The following is a 24,707-nucleotide window of genomic DNA, read 5'->3' as shown; positions in this document are numbered from 1 at the left end:
GAACCGGACCTGGATCTTGTGTTTGTTTAGAATTTTGGAAATCTTTTTAGTAACGCCTGCTATATATGGTAGTGTAGGACACATCCAAGCAGACGTCGTGAGAGCTGACATAGCTACTATTCTTAAGAATGCTAAGAAACCCGTTAGCAACATCAGCAAAGATGAACGCTCTGAACTCGCGAAATTAAAAGAGAGACATGATATAGTCATCCTCTCAGCCGACAAGGGCAATGCCACTGTAATTATGGATAAAAACTCATACAACAATAAAATTCAGGACCTACTCAATGATGGTAGTTACTCAAAAATCAAAAATGACCCTACTAATAGCCTAACTATAAAAACCAACAAGATCATCACAAGTTCGACCTCCCTAATCGAACCAACTAAACGTCCCTCCCTAAAACCTTCTGCTGCAAGACCACCTAGATTCTATGGTCTTCCAAAGATTCATAAGAAAGGCACTCCACTACGACCCATCGTATCCACGATCAACTCCCCTACCTATAAGCTGGCACGTTTTCTGTCGGATACCTTGCTACCTTTCACTGGCAAGACCTCCTCAGCAGTACTTAACTCGGCCCAATTTGTTTCTATGGTCAAGGACGTTGTACTGTCCCCTAACGATATCCTTGTCAGCTTCGATGTGGTCTCCTTGTTAACCAAGGTCCCGGTACCTGATACCATTGATATAATTGAAAATTTGGTCCATGGACTCAACCCCGAGGTACCTACTCTGGTCAGGCACTGCCTCACCAACACCTATTTTACTTGGAATGGTTCCTTCTACAAGCAAAATGAGGGTACTCCCATGGGTTCCCCCTTGTCACCAGTGATAGCCAATGTTTTCATGGAGAAATTTGAATCGGACGCCATCCAGACTTCCACCCTCAGACCTTCCCTGTGGAAGAGATATGTGGATGACACTTTCGTCATTTGGCCACATGGCCTCCCAGCTCTGAAGATTTTCCTACACCACATCAATTCCAGAGATCCCGCCATCAAATTCACCATGGAAGTGGAGAAGGATGGCAGGCTACCATTCTTGGATGTTCTGTTTGAGAGGAGACCTGATGGCTCGTTGGGGCATTCTGTCTACAGGAAACCCACCCACACGGATTCCTACTTGAAGCCTGATTCCCACCACCACCCAGCTCAGAAGAATTCTCTCATCAAAACTTTATATCATAGGGCTCATTGCATTTCGGACCAACACCACTTGACCAGTGAATTAAAATATGTACACCTGGCCCTCAAAAGGAATGGATACTCTGACCGTACCATCCGCCAAGCTGTTTCTCCCTCCATACAGAAACAACCACTTGATACTCCAGTCAAAACCATCACACTACCATATATAGCAGGCATTACTAAAAAGATTTCCAAAATTCTAAACAAACACAAGATCCAGGTCCGGTTCAATACAGTACACAAAATTCGTGATCTGATCCCATCCGTGAAGGATGTCATTCCTGACTTACAGTACCCCGGGGTTTACAAATTGAGTTGTACCTGCGGTGATTGCTATATCGGGGAGACGAAGCGACATGTCTCTGACCGAATTCGCAAGCACAAATAAGATTTGAAACGCGGCAGAACGAATTCTTCTGCTGTAGCTGATCACTGTTACAACGCTGTGGGTGATCACGATATAATTTTCTCCGATACCAAGGTTCTTTGCAAACCCACGGGTTTTTATCAGAGATTTGTTCACGAGGCAATTCAGATCTACAAACACAGACACAATTTCAACCGAGAAGATGGTTTCAAATTAAGCAACCATTGGAAAGATGTTCTAAATCGAACCAAACATTAAACTAATTTTTCAATGGTACAGTATATTTTTCAAGTAGTGGTACCCCAATCTTTCGCAGCTTCTTAAAATCCCCTTTTCACACCACCAGCATGTGGACGCTGCCGTGCCTCCTCGCCAGCCTGCACAGGTCGACCTACCTTTCATCATGCTAAGTCCGCCTATTAAAATGCTAATGTTTCATGCTAATTCCTTTGTCAGGGCACCTTAATTGCTCTCACATAGCTTAAAGGTCGCGGTCTGAGCTTGGCTGTGTTTCACTCCAGCGCTGTCCTCGAGACAGTCTGGTCCCTTAACCTGATGAAGGCCGCTTGTGTTGTGGCCGAAACGTCGTGATTTTTGTTGTTTTATTTTTTACCTATGTGACTTAACCGAATAGAACCAAAGAGTATTTACGGTATGTTTTATATATATTTTTACATCTCAAACTTGCATCTTGAATAACGTTTTACCTGTCATTTGAATAAAACTGACGGACGTTGTTTTGCTCGCTTTATTAAACAATGACAATTACATATCAAATAATTGTCATGAAATTTTACATATTATTACAACACGTGTATAGAGTATCGTGCTGTGCAATGGTGACAGATAAGGTTACATAAAGAGCTCTAATTATCATAGACAACCTCATTTGTACTCTTAAGAGTACAGCTCAATCATCGTTAGCCAGATAAAAAAATTTTACTATCAGAGGAAACAAGAAGATGCTCGGTGTAGTCGGCACTTTGCTTCGTTCATCATTTCGTTTTTTTTAATGCTTTGTTTTATGTAACCCCCCCCCCCTTTTCAAATGAAATATTTAACAAAATATTTCTCGCTCTGCTCTCCTTCCCCCTTCCCTCTCTCTCTACCCCCTCTCTTCTTACTCCATGTCGCTCTCTCCCTCTCGCTCTCTCTTTTTTTTAACTGCAAGTGCTGATTTTCATAACTGTGCAAAGTATAGTCTCCCTTAAAATGTTTGCGCATGATTACCCACAATGAGTGTTTGATTTGATTAAGCTCTCGCCTATTAAAAGGACACAAAAGGGGCTTCTTCTTCTTCTTGCAAGACGTTCCTACCTCTCCCCATGAGAATATCCCTGTCCCGCCCTCGGTCAGTCATCGTCTAAATTCTTCCCATCCACTCCACCCACACACAACCGCCTCGAAACGTTAACGCAATCAAAACGTATAAATAAACAAAATAAATAAACATTTCAACCTAATAATGTTTACTTCTGAAGTACCTAACGCAAATTCATTTGATGCTCTCGGGGGCCCTGTTGGCAATGGAGAATGGTATGAATTGAGAATGGTATGAATGGAGAATGGTATTTAAAGAAGGGCAGATTAAACTGAAATCCAATTTTAGCCTCGTCGCCGCCCGAGATGACAGCTCTTGCTTGCGTGAAGCGTGCACGGGGCTCCGTCAAGCACGAAACAACCAAACAATAACAGCTACAGCGGGCCCCATCTACAAATTAAAATAAAAACAAAGAAAAATTGATGGATCGCATTCACCACTGCACACTTCATCGACGGTGGAGTGTCTATTCCGCCGGACAATCTGTTCCTCGGCGGGTAATTAAGAAACAAATTTAGAAAAGAAAAAAACGTTAAACGCGAGCCGAGATGGCAAGGTATCGCTGCAAAGGCAGTTGCTGTTGCTACGGCAACAGCTACTGCAGAGGCAGTTGCTGTTGCTACGGCAACAGCTACTGCAGAGGCAGTTGCTGTTGCTACTGCAACAGCTACTGCAGAGGCAGTTGCTGTTGCTACGGCAACAGCTACTGCAGAGGCAGTTGCTGTTGCTACGGCAACAGCTACTGCAGAGGCAGTTGCTGTTGCTACGGCAACAGCTACTGCAGAGGCAGTTGCTGTTGCTACGGCAACAGCTACTGCAGAGGCAGTTGCTGTTGCTACGGCAACAGCTACTGCAGAGGCAGTTGCTGTTGCTACGGCAACAGCTACTGCAGAGGCAGTTGCTGTTGCTACGGCAACAGCTACTGCAGAGGCAGTTGCTGATACCAGCATACTTGAGCCATGTCGACGATTGGGCAATCCGAGTGTAATATGAGCGGGCATTCACAGAGATAGTACGAACGCATGTTGACACTACACAAACAAACGCCTCACTGAATCAGGGCTACAGTCACACACGTCCAGTACAGGGTTGGTATGGGCCGTTAAGCAACTAGGTATTATGCCAAAATGTTTCATTTAATTTTACCAGGTAAGGCCCACTGAGCTACATAGCTCTTTTTCAGAAGCGACCTGGTCACAAATGAAAGCTCAACTTAGTGGCTTATCATGTGGAAATTTATAGCAGCCAAATATTCTAATTGCACGTTTCTAAATGTGGAGGGAAAAACCGGAGGACCCAGAGGAAAATCAACGAACCCACACGGAGAGCATGTAAACTCCATAATATACAAGCGTCAGGGTCGGGGTCGAACCCACGACCTCTTGTATAACAGGTGAGGTATTTTACATCTCGCCACCGTAACACCCATCAAACGATTGGCCCAACCGTAGGTCAACCATCGTACTCCGGCTGAAAACACTCCTGTTTCTGCCTCTTCCCTCGCACTGCTCAACTTTGCAATTCACTCCCATCGCTTATTTTAATAACCTTACTCAACTCAAGCAATGTATTATCTCTTATCTGTTACACCTTCAATAGTGCTGTGCTGTTTGTCGATGGCTGCTTGGCTTTTGGGGACATTGGGCCTGCACTAAGCAAGTTGTGATTACATTTTTCGATCTCTGGATTATTGAAGGTGAACATTAAGTTGGATTCCATGACCTGGTAAATAGACAAGGACAGATTGCCTCGTGTCAAAGGCAGGTTCAATTCCTCTCACCTGCTCTTTGTGAGAGATGTTACAGGATCATAAACATCAGTTTCACAGCACATGGTGTACTTTTTATCATTATCATGGTCGTTTACCCAGGAAAGCCTCAACAAGTCTCCAGACTTTTCAGGAGGGTCCTGAAAAGTTTCCAGGAGGGTCCTGTTTCTGCTGTGTAGAACCCCGAACGAGTACGTTTTAGGTACATTTTCAGCATTGGCAAGTTTAGCTCATACCAATTACATTGTATGGTGGGTTTTGTTGTTATGGGAGAAGACCTATGCAGAACAGTGGAGGAACATACACACTCCATCCAGAAATGGTGCTCAATCAGAAATCGAACCTAGGGCCTTCTTTGCTCTAAGACACAAGCGTTGCCACTACGTGCCACCCTGCCACCCCTCTGTATATAAGTGGGAATCTAACCTTGTAGTTAACCTGAAATTACATAAAATCACCATATTTCTATACAATAAAGTAGAACAAATTAGTTCACCATTTCTTAAATACAAAATAATTTAATCATTATATTTTTTAAACATATCTTCCCAATGAACACAGGTTTCATTTGACAATTAAATCTTGTTCATATTTAAAACGTGTGAACACTGAGCATATCAGCTATTAGTTAGATTATGGTGCCAGAGATCATATGAGTCGCTTGTAATAAATCCACGGGTTAAGTGGAATTCTACTGTAACATATGTTACCGTACTCTCCCGGTTTATAAGATGAAATTTGAAAAACAAATGGAAATTAAAGGTCGGAGGTGTATCGTACAATCATCCGGGTGCGTGCATGCGGATTTGATAACTTCTTTGACACATGGAGAGTTTTACTTTCCGGAGCGTCACGTAAAACCGGATAATTCTGCATTACTGTATTACATCTAAAAATAATTTCATTTTATTAAGCGTCAGTCATGCAATTGCATCCCACAACGCTGCCAGTTCCGTACACAAATAATACAAAACAAACCCCGAGTCGGTACTGTACTGAGCCTATCGGGGACAGTGTTTTAAAGGCTGTCACGTTGGCACTAGCAGCGTTCATCACCGACTTTGTCGAACGGGGGGCAAATGTCGCGGGCCCAGAAGTCCAGAATTTTTGTCCCAAAATGTTGCGGTGTCTCTTATCTGTGCATGTAAACGTTAGGGTGGAGGGGTCCGTGCACCCATGATACCACCAGTGACAGCGACCCCGAGAGACAGCAGTGTTTAACAGGTACGCAGCACTCTCTGTCTCTGTGTGTGTGTCTCTATGGGCCGGGTGGCGTCTCTCTGTGTGTATTTGGTCAGGATTACCTGGCCCTAAGCCTAACTGAAACTCTGAGCGCCTGCGTTTGAGCTGCTGTTTCCTGCAAAGCCTTTATCTTTCCATGCCAGATTTCTTTTTTTAAACAGGCTCCAGGCCACGAGGGCCAACAGCTGAGCGTCAAGCCGCCATGCAGCGCCGCCGTGGCAACGGATTTGAGAAGAAGAGAAAAAAACCCCGCCAAGCTGTGGCAGTTTCCAGATTACGTTTAAGCGGCGGAACCCGGGTCGTACAGTCGTCGTGTTGCATCGGAAACGAACTTTGTTGCTCATGCGCATGTTGTGTAATGCAATTCGGTGGATCGTATGGTTGTTCTACCTTGATAATGCATTTACAAAGGAGTACACGGGACGATTGGGGAACACTGCTTGTTCCGCACGATCTTAATGTCCGTCAACAGAAGAAGCAATATCAGCGGCAACAACGGTGGTACCAGCAATCAGAGTTTTTAACATCATCATTATCATAATCACATATGCAATATCTGCAACATCATTTGCACCATATTATTGTGCATAATCTTCATGTTTCTCATCGCCGTCGTCTTCCTCTTGGGCATGTTTACCTCAATTCTGCAACTTTTGGCTATATTTTTAGCAGCAAAAAATTGGAAAATGTGAAAATTTTGCAGAATGGAGGCATCTAACTTGCACTTGAATTCAAGTATAATTGGCCAACATGCCCTCTTAGCTCTCCCTGCACAAACTACGCTCCATGAGCGTACTTGACGGCAATTGTGGAATGGCTGCTCAGCCATTCCACAATTGCAGAATGGCAAGTGGCAGATGGGTGTCTTTGCAGTGCCAAATGGTCCCTACACGAATTGCAAATTGTGAATTTGCTCCATTTTTTCTCACATGTAGAGGCAAAAAAAAAACCTTTATATGAATCACGTCCATCATCTGATAACCTGACATTGTGGCTCATGGGGCTCATTATGGCTGTAACAAAACACTGACCAGACATCACCAAGATCCTGGGTTTAAATATTTGTTTTAGCTACCTGCGATTAACCCAGGTTCTTTAGGCTAGCACACTCATAGTGTCAGCCAGCAATATCTTTACAATAAGGGAATGAGTTTAGTTTTGCACTGGTGGCTGCAATTACGTTTCATCTTGCCCAGAAGTATCAGATTAACGGAGGGTCTTTAATCTCCTACCTTAAGAGCAAAATGGGCCATTTTTAGGAATGTTTTGTTATAAATTATTGAGATTTTAACTACCGCACTATCTCAATCTGACATCTCAGTGGCAAGCACATTAACCACTTGGCAAGTGACCAATGCTATAATTCGTGTGAATTCGCTCTCTGTTTTACATTAGCTCATTATGTTTTATGCATTATCCAGCCTTGCGTAATATTCAAACTGAGGGCTGGCTGAGCAGCTCGCTGATCAAAAGCAGTGTCAGGAGCTACCACGGCAACATTGAGAACCTAGGTTTTGGCGTCAAACAGACACTATTAGATTGAAAACTGATTTCTTTAGAACTGCTTTTTGTATTGTTTGCCGTCATTCCCCCGCACCTCCAATTAGCGTGGTTGGTTAGGTACGTTGCGAAAGAAGTTCAACATACATATACCGAGCATTGTTTATTCAATGCAGAAGGAAAGCCGAGTTATGCGTCCACCAGCCCACATCGTCAAAGATCTTCCACGAAGCTTCTGCGCCACAACCCTAAACCACCAAATCCACACAAACCATGGCAGCAGCTGCAGACACTTAAATGCACAAATGGAAAATTAAAAACTCTCCGGCAGTGTCCGAGGACTGTGTTCACCCAGAACAGAACCATGGGAAAAATAACGACTCATTGCCCTCTTCACAAATATGAAGGAGGCACCATCACAGCGATGATGCACTCTATAACTCCTGATGCGATTATCTGGCTCAACCACCTCAATTTAAAATAGCAGGTGTTGCTCTACAACTACATCAGCTGTGCAAAGAAGTGGTAAAGTGGCAGAAGTGATTAAAACAAAATTTGGAGATGATTACTGTCCCTGTACATGGAGTGGTGGAATAATTTTGTGTAAAGCTGTGCTCAGATTGAATGGTTAAAAAAAAAAGATGCATTCTGTTAAAAGCAATGCCTTGAAATAGATGTACACTACCCGGAGCCGGGTGCTTAATATGAGTAGTGAAGGCAGGCCATCACTTGAGATACCTGCCCATATTTCACCGTGTCATCGGCTAAAGCCTTGAACCTGTCCACTGGGGATACATTGGGTGCAATGTGGTTAATGCGTTGGTGAAAATAGAGGGGCCTCCCTTGTTTCTGAGAGAAAGCCGATGCTATTGGCTGGTTGATTTTTTTTGGTAAATAAATTACCGCGCTTTTCTCGACACTCTCTCACACTCTATATCTTGCTCCCTCCATTATTCCCACTCACTCTATCACCACCTACAAACCACCTAAAAAATACTATATGTTATCATGAAAACACATGCTCTATATACAGCGTATGAGGTTATAAGCTGTTACAAGTCTATATGTAGCTAGTATGATACATTGTACCATGAAAGTCTTGAACACAAGGCTATGTACAGTGAGGGAAAAAAGTATTTGATCCCCTGCTGATTTTGTACGTTTGCCCACTGACAAAGAAATGATCAGTCTATAATTTTAATGGTAGGTTTAGTTGAACAGTGAGAGACAGAATAACAGCAAAAAAAATCCAGAAAAACGCATGTCAAAAATGTTATGAATTGATTTGCATTTTAATGAGGGAAATAAGTATGTGACCCCTCTGCAAAACATGACTTAGTACTTGGTGGCAAAACCCTTGTTGGCAATCACAGAGGTCAGACGTTTCTTGTAGTTGGCCACCAGGTTTGCACACATCTCAGGAGGGATTTTGTCCCACTCCTCTTTGCAGATCTTCTCCAAGTCATTAAGGTTTCGAGGCTGACGTTTGGCAACTCGAACCTTTCGCTCCCTCCACAGATTTTCTATGGGATTGAGGTCTGGAGACTGGCTAGGCCACTCCAGGACCTTAATGTGCTTCTTCTTGAGCCACTCCTTTGTTGCATTGGCCGTGTGTTTTGGGTCATTGTCATGCTGGAATACCCATCCACGACCCATTTTCAATGCCCTGGCTGAGGGAAGGAGGTTCTCACCCAAGATTTGATAGTACATGGCCCCGTCCATCGTCCCTTTGATGCAGTGAAGTTGTCCTGTCCCCTTAGCAGAAAAACACCCCCAAAGCATAATGTTTCCACCTCCATGTTTGACGGTGGGGATGGTGTTCTTGGGGTCATAGGCAGCATTCCTCCTCCTCCAAACACGACGAGTTGAGTTGATGTCAAAGAGCTCCATTTTGGTCTCATCTGACCACAACACTTTCACCCAGTTGTCCTCTAAATCATTCAGATGTTCATTGGCAAACTTCAGACGGGCATGTATATGTGCTTTCTTGAGCAGGCAGACCTTGCGGGTGCTGCAGGATTTCAGTCCTTCACGGCGTAGTGTGTTACCAATTGTTTTCTTGGTGACTATGGTCCCAGCTGCCTTGAGATCATTGACAAGATCCTCCCGTGTAGTTCTATGCTGATTCCTCACCGTTCTCATGATCATTGCAACTCCACGAGGTGAGATCCTGCATGGAGCCCCAGGCCGAGGGAGATTGACAGTTCTTTTGTGTTTCTTCCATTTGTGAATAATCGCACCAACTGTTGTCACCTTCTCACCAAGCTGCTTGCCAATGGTCGTGTAGCCCAATTCCAGCCTTGTGTATGTCTACAATCTTGTCCCTGACATCCTTGGAGACCTCTTTGGTCTTGGCCATGGTGGAGAGTTTGGAATCTTATTGATTGACTGCTTTTGTGGACAGGTGTCTTTTATACAGGTAACAAACTGAGATTAGGAGCACTCCCTTTAAGAGTGTGCTCCTAATCTCAGCTTGTTACCTGTATAAAAGACACCTGGGAGCCAGAAATCTTTCTGATTGAGAGGGGGTCAAATACTTATTTCCCTCATTAAAATGCAAATCAATTTATAACATTTTTGACATGCGTTTTTCTGGATTTTTTGTTGTTGTTATTCTGTCTCTCACTGTTCAAATAAACCTACCATTAAAATTATAGACTGATAATTTCTTTGTCAGTGGGCAAACGTACAAAATCAGCAGGGGATCAAATACTTTTTTCCCTCACTGTAAAAGGTACATGAGCCGTATGAAGACATTTATCAAATGCAGTGGTGATTCTGGCTCAGAATGTTGGCTCAGAATCACTAATAGAGATGGTCAAGGTCAAGAGGTCACCACAGCCACTTACACATACGTGACCATCACTCTCTCTCCCTGCAGGGATCATGTGAACCCCCTACATACATGAGAATGAAAAAAACCCTATAAGGTCTTACAACGCAAATGAATATATGTATCGTGAGCTTAACATTCCCTGTCAATAAATCAATACGTTGTTGGCCCACTGCAGCTACAGGGACTAACACTTGTAACACTGAGACTTCCAGAACTAATACTTGGACTACCAGCATTGCTGGGTACCACTTAGACCATCAGGACTGCACAACCACTACCGAAACCACCAGGACTATCACTTAGACCACTGGGACTGCCAGCAAGTCCACCAGGACACCACGCAGACCACTGGGGCAATTATATAATTGGATGCACACTCTTGAATGTATAAACATGCAAGCACTCGTTCATGTATATAGATTAGGTAGGTACATGTTCTCGATTTTCCAATTAATCTGAAAATACCAAAATTGGGCCAACATACAGAATTTCACAACATCCCAAAAAATACAATACTGTATTTCAGTTGTGCCAAGAGTGTGACGTCACTGGAAGTCATCACTTCCATAATGTGACCTCTGCTTTTATCACCACACGCGCCACCAAGTGAAGTAATATTGATGATACATGACATGACGTTTGCTTACATGATCACGTAAAAAAACATCCACGATAAAATTTTTGGTGATGTAAATTTTAAGAATGTACATTCACTGATTCATGTTTTAAAATATAACAGATGTTATATTGTTACATTTAGTGCAGGAAACGTAAAATGTAATACATTTATATCTAAAAATCAGAAAAAAAATCTGCAACTTGGGCCTAAAAATCTAAATTTATTTTATCCCAATTTTTTTTTTACATACATATGCAAAACTCATCACCCACCAAATAATTGTGATTCATGCAGCATTTGGCGAGGAAAACGTCACAGGAATCAAAAGCGATTATACATCAATCGAATGCAATTCCTGTAGAAATCTCCCAGTGGTATTGCAAGGAGGGTATGAGAAGTAAATTTGTCTTGCGGCAGTGGCGAATATATGCGGCAGTTTCCACGAGACAATTTGTAATAATGACGGGAAGAAAAAAATGAAGGTATTTTTTTCAAAGGACCCATAATTGGCAGGATCTCAGGTTTAGAAGTAAACTCCACATCACGTAATATCTCACAGCTCTTATTGTATTACCGTGATTCGAAGACAGTGACTGGGTTGGCTTGATTTCTCCCAGAAATCAAATGTTCAGCAGTGACATTGGGGCAGTGACATTGGAGCCTAGTTTAAAGGCGACAGTGCTGTCTGCACAGTGTTATATTTATCTTTGCATACAGTGTAGTACCGTGAGAGATGGTAATGGTCTGGGCATGCCTTCATTCAGCAGTGGACTGATCACGGCAGATGATGATGACAGTGTACTAATCAAAAAGTATTTCCCTGCCTAAATGAGCAATTGGGCAGTGCTCATCTCTATTAGCAGTGCAGGGCCTGTGGTAGAAATTCCTCATTCCCATGACAGGGCCAGTTTATCCTTAAGATGACCACTGGTTCGCTGGTGACTTATCGGCCCCAGTGGGATGAAAAGCAGAGTTTACCTGCCCTAGAAAAATAATAAATTTCCACCTTCCACTTAATATTTTTTACCAATGCAGTAGCACCTTCTAACGAATCAGAATATAGTTTAGTGCTGGTTGGGAGGTGTGGTCCCCGTGCAAAGGAATAACCAACAAAACGTGATGTATAGCTTAATTTTTTTTTATGAAATATTGTTTCAGCTGTGAAATTACAAGTTTAATGACTAATTTTTTAAAATCTAAATTGTATTATGATTGTTATTGTGATCAAACATCAAAATGGGATTTTTTTTGCATTTTTGTACGCAGCATAAACAAATGGTGCTTTTTATGGAAGATGTTATTGTTTTTGTAGGGGATGTTTAAATTTGCGTACAGTAAATTTTAAATGTATCTTGTAATTTTATTGTTTGTTGCGGTTGCACCCGAATCAAGAGCCGAATGGCTCACAGGGTTATTCCAAATAATTGAAACTGAAAACTGAAACTGGGTTCCATTGGTGAACCAGCACTTCACCATGACCCTGGCTCCCAGGTACCCTCATGATCTGTGTATACCATACACTTACTGAATCAAGTTTCGGTACTCTTTAACAGCTCTTTACAAAAAGCAGTATATATAACCGTAAAACATGACAAACATTTATTACGTCCCAACCGACTTGACGAACCCACTGACTGGCCCCACAGCACACAACACACAACTCTCGGCACACAACACTGCAACTCACAGTTCTTTATGTACTTATGTTCCCACATGAGTGGATGAGGCTCCCCTGGCCCTCAGTGTGGTCTTCTACCAATATATAAAGCATTCATAACTTTTGACGTGGTCTTCTCACAACTAACAATAGAAAGAGCATTCACCGCTGCTGGCGTGGTCCGTCTCCCTGCACATGAAATCAGAAGATGAGGCTCTTGCTTGATGTCCTTGTTGTTCTTGGTTGTGGCATGGCCCTTGGTATTGCGTGTCCCAACACTCCAGCAGTAGACACTGCACCCACACCTCTCAATAATACAGTACTCAGCTCCAGGTACAGCACTCGCAGTTTCTGGGGCAGCACTGCTTGAGACTCTTGCTGCACTCGATATGGTTGCTCCACACTCCAGAAACGAATCAGGCCTTCTGGCTGATGGGTTGTGGCTGATTCCTGCCATGCGAGTCTGCCTTCCTCCTTCTGCCCTTGTAGTATTCTTTCTGCGAACTTGTATACCACCCTAATTTGCATTAGCTAAAGGGGATCAGATATGAATGCGATGTGGAATGGGCCACGCCCAGACTTCTTCCACATTTTCTAACATGTGTAGGGGTGTTGTGGGAAGGAAACACAGTGTGGGAAGGTAACACATCAGCCACACCTTGGTGGCTACAACCACGTCCGCTATAGCCCCGCCCTCAGTGGTGTATGGGTATAAAGGGCGGGGAGCCAGAAAGCTCGGGGCAGTGTGTTGGGGCCAAGAATGAAGAACCAGTGAAGAAGGAAGGCCGGCTAGAGAGACCCTGGGACTTCCCTGACCGCAGTCCTTTTAAGTGCCGGCAGGGTAAGCCAGTGGTGCGGCCCCAGAGCCTCAGAGCCGGAGCCCTTTTAAGGGTCGGTCTGGTTGGTGGGGTGCCGTGATCTGTGCTTGACCAGGGCCAGATCAGATAGCCTCCTCTAGCACCTGTAGCTGGAGGAACTGGGAACACAGGAGTTAGGCTAGATAGCCTAGAAGGTGTCCCAGCGTGTATACGGGTGAAGGGGCTGTTACTCCTTCCAGTGTAACCCTTGTTACTACAACTGGAGTCAGAAGTGGTCTTTATAATGGACACCAGATGGACAAACCGCTTGCAAGAACCTGGGGAGGAAGACGACTCTGCTGGGGCGGCTGGGACAGCGCCAGCGGCCTTGGCCGCTGGAGAAATGGCCGCCGTTAGGGGACGGGTTACAGGCGGCTCACTCCTTGCCGAGCTGCTGTACGCCGCGGCATCCATGCTGGAAGAAATTAACCGCGCGGGGCTGGGGGTGCCGATGCGGCATGGCGAAGAACGCCGGTCAACGGCCGTTCCCGCCAGCACACAGCCGCCAGAATTTGGATTCCCCGCCATGACGGTGTCTACTACAGAGATTGGAGGGCCGCAGCACCACGTGGATAGCGGGGGCCAATCACCGGCCATAACGTCATCACCAATGGACGTTCACCGCCAGAACCAATCGGCAGGCGCAACGTCATCAACTGTGCGACCGCCGATGGGGACCCCCATCCCCTCCAGTGATGACGAAAACGGCGGGAACGCGCAGCGGCTGTTGGAAACGGAGCCAGCTCCTGGCCGACCCCCACCTCGGTGGCTGAGGTCAGGAGTTTCATTGGGTTCGCATCTTATTACCGGCGGTTCGTTGCGGACTTCGCGACCATTGCTAAACCTTAAATTTTGATTTAAAGCTTTCGTGACTGCAGTAATTCATATTCTTAGTTTTTTCAGTAAAGTCACGTTGAAGGGAAACAACAAAATAATCCAGACTGCCACTCTGCGCCCAACCTTATGGAAGAGGTACGTGGATGACACTTTTGTCATTTGGCCACATGGCCGGCCTGCTCTAGACCAATTCTTCGACCACATCAATTCCATACACCCAGCCATCAGATTTACCATGGAAGTCGAAATAGATGGGAAGATACCTTTTTTGGATGTCCTAATTAAAAAGAGACCTGATGGTTCAATGAGCCACTCTGTCTACAGGAAAGCTACCCATACGGATGCTTATCTGAAACCGGATTCCCACCACCATCCATCACAGAAGAATTCTCTCATCAAGACTCTGTATCATAGAGCCCAATGCATATCCGACCAGGAACACATAATGGTTACTCCGACTATACAATCCGCAAAGCTATCACTCAAACCATGAAGAAGAACCCTCTTGAGGAGCCTTTCAAAACCATCACTTTACCCTATATTGTGGGAATCACAAAAAAGATCTCCAAAATCTTGAGTAAACACAAGATCCAGGTCCGTTTCAACACATTACATAAAATCCGTGATCTGGTTCCGTCTGTAAAAGATGTGATTTCGGACATACAATACCCTGGTGTCTACAAACTAAGTTGCCTCTGTGGTAGTAGTTACATTGGAGAAACCAAACGCCATGTCTCGGACCGCATTCGTGAACACAAAGCAGACCTTAAACACGGTAGGACCAACACCTCGGCCGTGGCAGATCATTGTTCTAATTCAGTAGGCTCACATGCCATTGAATTTTCCAAGACAGAGGTTCTTTGTAAGCCATCTGGCTACTTTGAGAGATTCGTTCATGAGGCTATCCACATATACAAGCACAGAGACAATTTCAACCGAGAAGATGGATTCTATCTTAGCAATCATTGGAAAGATTTGATAAACCATTTCAGGTCTTAATTGATTGTTCACGCTTACAGTGGCTTTCAGACAGCATACATTATAAAAAATTTCTTCTCCCCCCTCCTCTTTTCAGAATATAGATGGACTAGTCCTAGATAAACTGCCAAATCGTTGCGCGTGGCGCTAACGTTTTTATAAATAAATAAATGCACCGTTTAAAAATACATTTATGCAAACCAACACACCTGAAGTCGACCGTTTGAGTTATGGTCGAAACGTCGTGAGAATTTTTTATTGTTTTATATATATTTTATTATTTTGTTGCTTCCCTTCATTGCTAAACCCTTACATGCCCTGACGGCAAAGGGAGTGAAATTTCACTGGGGCCAGGTTGAGGAGATCGCTTTCCGTTCCCTTTGCGACGCTCTCGTGGGGGCCCCACCATTGAGCTACCCCGATTTTTCTGAACCCTTTCTGCTCGATACAGACGCCAGCAATACGGGTATTGCGGGTGTGCTCTCGCAGGTTGTCGGTGGTGTGGAGCACGTCGTGGCTTACGGCAGTAGGGTCTTGTCCCCGGCGGAGCAGAGATACTGCCTCACCCGTCTGGAGCTGTTAGCCATTGTATTTTTTATACAGCAATATCGGCCATATCTGTACGGCCAACACTTTACCGTCCGTACAGACCATGCGGCATTGCAATATGCCTTGCGGGTGGAACAGCCTTCGGGGCAATTGTCTCGATGGCTCGTGGTCCTTCAGGACTATGATTTCACAACCACATATCGGAAGGGTGTTCGACACACTAATGCGGATGCGCTGGCTCGCCTCCCACCCGCCTCAGATTGCGCTTGTCTCATGGGATCGGGGCGTTGTAAGCCGCCGGATGACAGCCCCGTTTTAAATGTTCCAATTCTTGCTGCCGCCACCGAGGACCCTTTGTCTGCGGGTCCTATCGAGCAGGGGGGAGAGGACTCCTTGCTGGGATTGTCTGTTACGGAATGGGGGCGCCTCCAGATGGAGGACGCGTCCCTCCTCACGTGCGTTGTCGCGCAGGGGGTTCCATGAGGGGGGTGACGGGGGATGATTCATTCGGGCTGCACCAGGGGCTCCTTAAGCATTGGGATGGGAAGGCCCGCCATCGCAGGCTGGTGGTACCTTCTGCTCTGCGGGGTAAGGCCGTGTGGGCTGCTCACGAGCGACTGTTGCACCTAGGGACCCACAAGACCCTTGCCATGCTCCAGCTGGATTTCTTCTGGCCGGGCATGGCAAGGGATGTGGATGACCTCCTGGGTGCATGTACTCAGTGCGCCCAACGGAAGCCACCAGCGAGGAGCACCTGTCCGCCAATACAATTTATTACGGTCTCTCGAGTTAACGAACTCGTCGCACTCAATATATTGGGGCCCTTCCCTGCGACCCCTAGGGGTAATAAGTACTTACTGGTTGGCGTAGAATACTTTACTCGATGGCCTATGGCATGGCCCCTCGCCAACCAGTCAGCAGCAACCATCGCCGAGGCCTTTGTCCAGGGCTATGTCCTCGACAAAGGTGCTCCCGAACGGCTGCTGGCTGACCAAGGGAAAAACTTCTCTGGCGTCCTTCTGCACGAGGTGTGTGCGCTCCTCAGTACAAAAAAAATCCGTACTTCTCCCTATCACCCACAAACGGATGGAATGGTGGAACACCTTCATAGGACCCTCACGTTCATGTTGTGTGACCAAGTATGTGACTCCCAGACCGATTGGGACCTTCAGATCCCGGGGGTTTTGGCTGCCTACAGGATGGCACCTCACGCGGCGACCGGATTCTCACCGTTCATTCTAATGTACGGTCGCGATGTTGATACACCTATTGAGACTCAGCTGCGGGTCTCCAAACCAAACGAAAAATCGAAATTGGCCGACCATGTCAAATTTAATATCCTGAGGTTGACCGAGGCGCGAGAGGCAGCCGCCCAAAACTAATTCCCGACAGAAGGCTAACGAGAGATTGCCATCGCGCCAGTCACGCACACATGCGTGGAGACCAGGTGACAGAGCCTGGCTGCACTGCCCTCAAGTACCGTTGACAACCTCGGCGAAATTGTTGCGGCCATGGAGGGGTCCTGTGGAAATTGTGCAGGTCATGCCGCCACAGTGTATTCGTATTCAGTGGGGGAAACGTCGCTGGTATGTACACCCCTCGCGCCTGAAGCCGTTTGTGGCACCGCGCGTTCCTCCACCACATTACACAGGCCAAGCATGTGATGTGTCCGCTGACTCCCGGACGGCGACTTCGCCGCCTGCCCTTGATATGCCACTAACTGTTCCATCTTCAGGTGCCTCGAGAATGATGGCCTCCCAGCCACCTGCGCCACCCGGCGGGGACAGGGATTGTCCTCCCGGGATGTCGGAGAGTTGCGCACCCGAACGGACAGTGCCCACCGCCGGCCTGACCAGTACCCCCCTACGATGGGCCCACAAAACGGACTTGCGCCAAAACGCGCCGGTTTTTGTAATGTTGCCTTCTGGTTGCACTTGTTCTGTTCACACTGTTCTACTCACCTGTTACGTCTCCTTTTGCTGCGCTGACGGGTGACTCCGGTTGAACGCGGGGGCGGGGGGGGGGAATGTATATGCTGTATATAGTATATCTTTGTATAGGTGGGTTGAGTTATTTATTGGGGCGTTTGGTTGTTATGAGGCACGCACGGATGGGGTTTTGTTGCGTTATTATTGTTCAATATTGTTGCAGGCGGAACGGCTGCAGGCTGTACAGGAGGGGGTGATGTAGGGGTGTTGTGGGAAGGAAACACACAGTGTGAAAAGGTAACACACAGCCACACCTTGGTGGCCGCAGTCCTTTTAAGGGCCGGAAGGGTAAGCCAGTGGTGCGGCCCCAGAGCCTCAGAGCCGGAACCCTTTTAAGGGTCGGTCTGGTTGGTGGGGTGCCGTGATCTGTGCTTGACCAGGGCCAGGTCAGATAGCCTCCTCTAGCGCCTGGAGCTGGAGGAACTGGGAGCACAGGAGTTAGTCTAGATAGCCTAGAAGGTGTCCCAGCGTGTATACGGGTGAAGGGGCCGTTACCCCTTCCAGTGTAACTCTTGTTACGTTAAATAAAGTGCTGCCTCTACTCCACCGTCTCCGTGTCCCGTGAACCCACTACACATGCATTGGCATGCTCCAAATCCTACCACCATACACACACTGGACAAACTATGTCAAGGAGGGGGGGGGGATTCTCTTTCACATCATCACACACCTAGAGCCCAGAAATCAATGGGGGCAACATACATCTCGATTCTAGATTTAAAGCTTTCGTGTCTGCAAGGATCTATACTCTTTGGTTCTATTCGGTAAAGTCACGTAGGTAAAAAATAAAACAAAAATCACGACGTTTCGGCCACAACACAAGCGGCCTTCATCAGGTGAAGGGATCAGGCTCTCTCGAGGGCAGCGCTGGAGTGGAACACAGCCACGCTCAGACCGCGACCTTGTGTCTGTGCTTGTAGATCTGAATTGCCTCGTGAACAAATCTCTGATAAAAACCCATGGGTTTGCAAAGAACCTTGGTATCGGAGAAAATTATATCGTGATCACCCACAGCGTTGTAACAATGATCAGCTACGGCAGAATAATTCGTTTTGCCGTGTTTCAAATCTGATTTGTGCTCGCGAATTCGGTCAGAGACATGTCGCTTTGTCTCCCCGATATAGCAATCACCGCAGGTACAACTCAATTTGTAAACCCCGGGGTACTGTAAGTCAGGAATGACATCCTTCACGGATGGGATCAGATCACGAATTTTGTGTACTGTATTGAACCGGACCTGGATCTTGTGTTTGTTTAGAATTTTGGAAATCCTTTTAGTAGCGCCTGCTATATATGGTAGTGCGATGGTTTTGACCGGAGTATCAAGTGGTTGTTTCTGGATGGAGGGAGAAACAGCTTGGCGGATGGTACGGTCAGAGTATCCATTCCTTTTGAGGGCCAGGTGTACATGTTTTAATTCACTGGTCAGGTGGCGTTGGCCCGAAATGCAATGAGCCCTATGGTATAAAGTTTTGATGAGAGAATTCTTCTGGGCTGGCTGGTGGTGGGAATCAGGCTTCAAGTAGGAATCCGTGTGGGTGGGTTTCCTGTAGACAGAATGCCCCAATGAGCCATCAAGTCTCCTCTCAAACAGAACATCCAAGAATGGTAGCTTGCCATCTTTCTCCACCTCCATGGTGAATTTGATGGCGGGATGTCTGGAATTGATGTGGTGTAGGAAAAGGTTCACACATCAATTCCAGACATCCCACCATCAAATTCACCATGGAGGTGGAGAAAGATGGCAAGCTACCATTCTTGTTCTGTTTGAGAGGAGACCTGATGGCTCATTGGGGCATTCTGTCTACAGGAAACCCACCCACACGGATTCCTACTTGAAGCCTGATTCCCACCACCACCCAGCCCAGAAGAATTATCTCATCAAAACTTTATACCATAGGGCTCATTGCATTTCGGGCCAACGCCACCTGACCAGTGAATTAAAACATGTACACCTGGCCCTCAAAAGGAATGGATACTCTGACCGTACCATCCGCCAAGCTGTTTCTCCATCCATACAAAAACAACCACTTGATACTCCGGTCAAAACCATCACATTACCATATATAGCAGGCGTTACTAAAAGGATTTCCAAAATTCTAAACAAACACAAGATCCAGGTCCGGTTCAATACAGTACACAAAATTCGTGATCTGATCCCACCCGTGAAGGATGTCATTCCTGACTTACAGTACCCCGGGGTTTACAAATTGAGTTGTACCTGCGGTGATTGCTATATCGGGGAGACAAAGAGACATGTCTCTGACCGAATTCGCGAGCACAAATCAGATTTGAAACACGGCAAAACGAATTATTCTGCCGTAGCTGATCATTGTTACAACGCTGTGGGTGATAACGATATAATTTTCTCCGATACCAAGGTTCTTTGCAAACCCACGGGTTTTTATCAGAGATTTGTTCACGAGGCAATTCAGATCTACAAGCACAGACACAATTTCAACCGAGAAGATGGTTTCAAATTAAGCAACCATTGGAAAGATGTTCTAAATCGAACCAAACATTAAACTAATTTTCAATGGTACAGTATTTTCAAGGAGTGGTACCCCAAACTTTCGCAGCCCCCCCCCCCGCGCCAACCGGCATGTGCACCCGCATGTACACCACCTCTATGCTAAGTCGGCCAATCAAATGCTAATTTTTATGCTAATTCCTTTGTCAAGGCACCTTGTTTCCTCGCTTACAGCTTAAAGGTCGCGGTCTGAGCGTGGCTGTGTTCCACTCCAGCGCTGTCCTCGAGACAGCCTAATCCCTTCACCTGATGAAGGCCGCTTGTGTTGTGGCCGAAACGTCGTGATTTTTGTTGTTTATTTTTTACCTACGTGACTTTACCGAATAGAACCAAAGAGTATACATCTCGATGTTGGTGATCATAGATACTAACACCTTGGCAGCCAGGTGTTAACTTTGTAAGAGTGGTGAGCTCTAACAAAAAAGAAAAGGAAACAATGGCAAGGTGCTGTGGCAATAATGAAAGTGGGAGTAGTGACCTCTTGACCATGTCAGCATCTCGTTAATTTATCTTGCCAGCAATGCACCTGGCCCCACACGTCCACCCCTGACCAACGCATTTGACAAAGCGGCCTCGGTGTGGGGAGCACTTGCATGCACCACGTTTCTGCAAACGCCGCCTTGATTGACAGCGGAGAACATTATGGCAATGCGAAGCCCACGAGACAATGCCCATATCAAGGGAGCATCTCACAAAAAAGAGCAATTTGAAACATTTCCTGCAATGATGATTATTTGTAATAGCTCGTCACTCGGTGGCTGTGATATCCACGTACGTGAAACTTCAATCTCAGCAGAACGCTAGCGTTAAAATGCCTTGAGATCACATGTCAGCATCTCGTTAATAAAGCACCACCGGCTTTCCATTGCATCCAGAAACGCATTTGAGATTCTTTATTTCACCCCTCATATCTGTGATGCGGCCTCAGGCTGTCAATATTCACGCGATGATCTTTGTGATTAGCAAGCTGGCAGGCTTTCTCAATCGGCAAATTCAATGCATTTGGAAGTCTTGTACTCTAATTACAAGTATTCGCTTCAGATATTTTCCCATGCGAGTCTTGGAATTAGTGGAATTTTCCAATAACAGCTATCAAGTCAATACCTGTGCTTATTTAATTAAACACATATTTAAATAAAGCCTTGAAGCAATTTTTTGTGGTCTCATTGCTTTACACCGCTTCCCGTTTGTTGTAAATTATTCGTATTGTTTCTCATTATTTATTGTGCCAATTTACAGTAACGATGCGTGGGAAAGGTACAATAAAAACAAGCGGTGCTGGTGGATGAAGCGCGCCCATTGTTAAAAATTGCTGTGCCCTGTGTGATTCTAGGACATGTGCTGTCGAGGTATACACTAGTGCAGAGGCAATTTGGAGCTAAGCTGATTTAGAGGTGGATGTTGCTTCTATGCCAGCTAGCGCACACAGGTGCGAAGACTACCGGCAGGTGAGGTAAACAAACTTGATGAAGTATAAACAATTACACTCTTTTATTAGGAAGCAACCTTAAGACGTGGTTAAAATAGCTTAAATTGATGTCCCCCCCATACAAACAAAATACACATTAGGTGTAAAAATTTCAACGCATTAACAATAGAAGGGAAAATAAATGCTTGTTTATCTTTGCAACAGATTTATAGACAGAATACTGTAGATCTGCAATATAGACTGACAGAAACAGACATAAAACAACCCGATAAGTTAACATACATGTATTACTGATGATGACGTGTATGTACAATCACAGTATAACAGTATACCGTGGGATAAAGGGTTAACGAAACATAGCAATATGACTCATAAGCTAAGCCAAGCTCCACTGCGAGATATCCTTCTGCGGGGAGATAATTCCGGCATATTTTAGGCAAATCCCTACACGCGTAATGTCTGAAAAATCATCATTCGCAGACCTCATCCGCCTCAGTGATAATATGTGGGGCTACACAGGAAAGAGCAAATGTAAACCCAAAGTCCGCTTGTAAAACGATATGTTCTGTGCACAGCGTTTACGATTTAAAATCTCTACTCTATATGCTTACATTGTTTTTGTATTTTAAATGTCAATTGGGTGGCACTTTGGGGTGAGAGGGCTTGACTTGTAATAGGAAGGTTGCGAGTTAAATTCCTCGCCACGAGTCAACCCAACCCATCATTTATAGGGGTTCATAATATGACGCACCGCTTTATGGAAATTTAGCTCATCCTACAATATTGGGCCCTGCCATGGTAATGTGTAATTTCCACCAATGAGTTGGGAAATGGGTGCTGCGAAATTGCTCGATTGAATGCAGTGATACAGGAGAACTCATATCAGCAACCCTATACCCTATTACCTGTGAATGCTATAATCTGTTTGGTCCGTAAAAACTTCTATTATCCTTGACCCTATTCTTCTGTTATACACGATTATGCAAAAAAAATTCCACGTGAATAAAACTGTGGATAACTGCACAGATAATAGGATCTGTAATATTAGTCCCCCACATCACCATGGATGAGGATCTCTATATTTTAAAGGATATTTTTCAGAATAAAGGCTTCATGGGCAACATTATCTGTAGATGTTGAGGTTAACGAGCAAGTGGATGGCTTCCTGAGCGATGCTGTGAATGTCTTGAGACGCTATGAATATCTTGAGACGCTGCTGGCGAATGACCGATGCAGGAATTGTCGGTATCGAACAGTCGAAAATCCGCCACTAATTTCTCGAATGAGTTTCCCACAATGCACCGGCCATGTTGAAATTTTAAAAAGCTAAGTTTTTAAACCTGAAAAAAATCTCTTCAGGATCGACTTTAATTTGTTCAATGTGTTCCTAGAAAGAAATCCAATTTAATTAATGGAAGTTTAAACAAAAGGTTGGTAGTTATTGCAACTGTGGAAACTCAGCTGTGTATGTTTTTCAGATCACACACTGTTGAGTAAAATTAGTCCAGAGTTTTACCAGCTTAAATTAACGTTCCTGGAAATCATTGATGCGGATTATTTTATTTATACACAGAGAGAGGACTTTTGTCTGTTTATGTATATATTACCCAGAATCCTCAATAAAGGCACATAATTAGTTACGTTAACAGTTTTGCCGTTTTTTGTAGAACATGCCCCATGGCGTGAGTGTATGATTGCAGTGGGAAGACACTGCACCAAAAGACGCATAGGCTCGTGGACTAAACAGTTATTTATTTATTTTACTTGTATAGATGGCCATTTGTCTAATTTGTAATGTTTTTATTTATTTGGCAACCAGGGCTCTTATTCTTACAATCCAAACAGTTGAGGTATCTATGACGTAATCTTTGTTTTTTTCGAAAAAAACTAAGATTAATTCCTGCAGTTACGAAAGCATAAAATCTAGTATCTATGACGATTAAGGCTACACTTGTGGATCAGACTAACAAGTGCGATGGACATAAACATTCATGCAATGGTGAGAGACAACCTGCCTGTATGGCTCTTCTACCGGATCCCGCTATGAATGCGCTGTTTTGTTCAGTGCGCAAGCGTGTTTGCAGACATTATCAAATACAGGAGGTTCATCGGCTGGGTCAATTCAATTCTTCAGATCATACAAAACATCGCTGGACTCGACTAGGCATAAGTGCCTTTCCCCCCTCAAGTCTTTTAGTCTCTGCACTGTTTAGGGAAACTGATTTTGATAGTCAACCTCACCACTCAAGCAGAGACCGCCCACTTGCCTTCTACAGTGTTGTCTGCAACAGCGATTCCCTCCAGTGGATAAAAGAAGCTATATTTTACATTCTTAACCACATTGCTGCTAATATTAATTATTTCAAAGACCATTTTTCTAGTAACCTAGCATTTGTTTTTACTTCCAATTTGTATTTAATACGTTTAAGTTCAGATTTAAAGTAATTCAATTATATTGTGAAATTGCTCTGCAATTACTCTGTAAATGCTAACATTTCTGAGATTCCTGCAATTCCCACACATTTTGTATTGCTGACCCTGCAATCCATGCAATTCCTACACGATTAATAATTTCAGCAGAGACATCTACCACGATTCGTACAAAGGTTAACGGCAAATGCATTGGAATTTTTTTCACAACAAACCCCCACATGAAAGTTAAATCATTCTATAATGGGCACTCGCAGCCACAGCATTGCATGAGCAACCTGAGGAATGTAACATTACCATTTGAAAGAACAATGAGCTGTGGTGAATTGCTTGGTAACAGAATGTTCAATAATCCATAATAGAGGTTTTTGGGTTAGATCGCGTAAATATATAAATGTGTCGTTAAAACCCGCCACCACCCGACAGCCAACTAGTAATGGTTGTCACGTAAACAGAACATGCCAATTCGTCACTAGTACTGCACAATCATTCTCTTTCTTGACACATATGTATGACTTTGTGAGAAACATTCATTTTTATATTTCATGCATTTATGGTTATGTATTCTTTCGCAACATTATACAGACTGACGATACCGTGGTGCAATG

The 24,707-nt window shown here is 44.8% G+C and overlaps 1 protein-coding gene and 1 long non-coding RNA gene across 5 annotated transcripts in view; one reads left to right on the top strand and one right to left on the bottom strand.

The window, feature by feature from the left end:
• LOC116948262 (regulator of G-protein signaling 7) overlaps window positions 1-24,707 on the bottom strand; it is a 130,677-nt gene that overhangs the window by 81,990 nt on the left and 23,980 nt on the right. The window lies entirely within an intron of this gene.
• Window positions 3,783-8,306, top strand: LOC142929701 (uncharacterized). The gene is made up of 3 exons (XR_012945858.1): window positions 3,783-4,272; window positions 5,803-5,871; window positions 6,051-8,306. It is a non-coding gene; the product is annotated as an uncharacterized LOC142929701 (long non-coding RNA).

Source organism: Petromyzon marinus, chromosome 33 (assembly GCF_048934315.1).
Source record: "Petromyzon marinus isolate PM22_M1 ecotype Great Lakes invasive population chromosome 33, UKy_Petmar_22M1.pri1.0, whole genome shotgun sequence".
NCBI classification, from domain to species: Eukaryota; Metazoa; Chordata; class Hyperoartia; order Petromyzontiformes; family Petromyzontidae; genus Petromyzon; species Petromyzon marinus.
The sequence above is the reverse complement of the archived record's forward strand: the minus strand, read 5'-3'. Positions and strand labels throughout refer to the sequence as shown.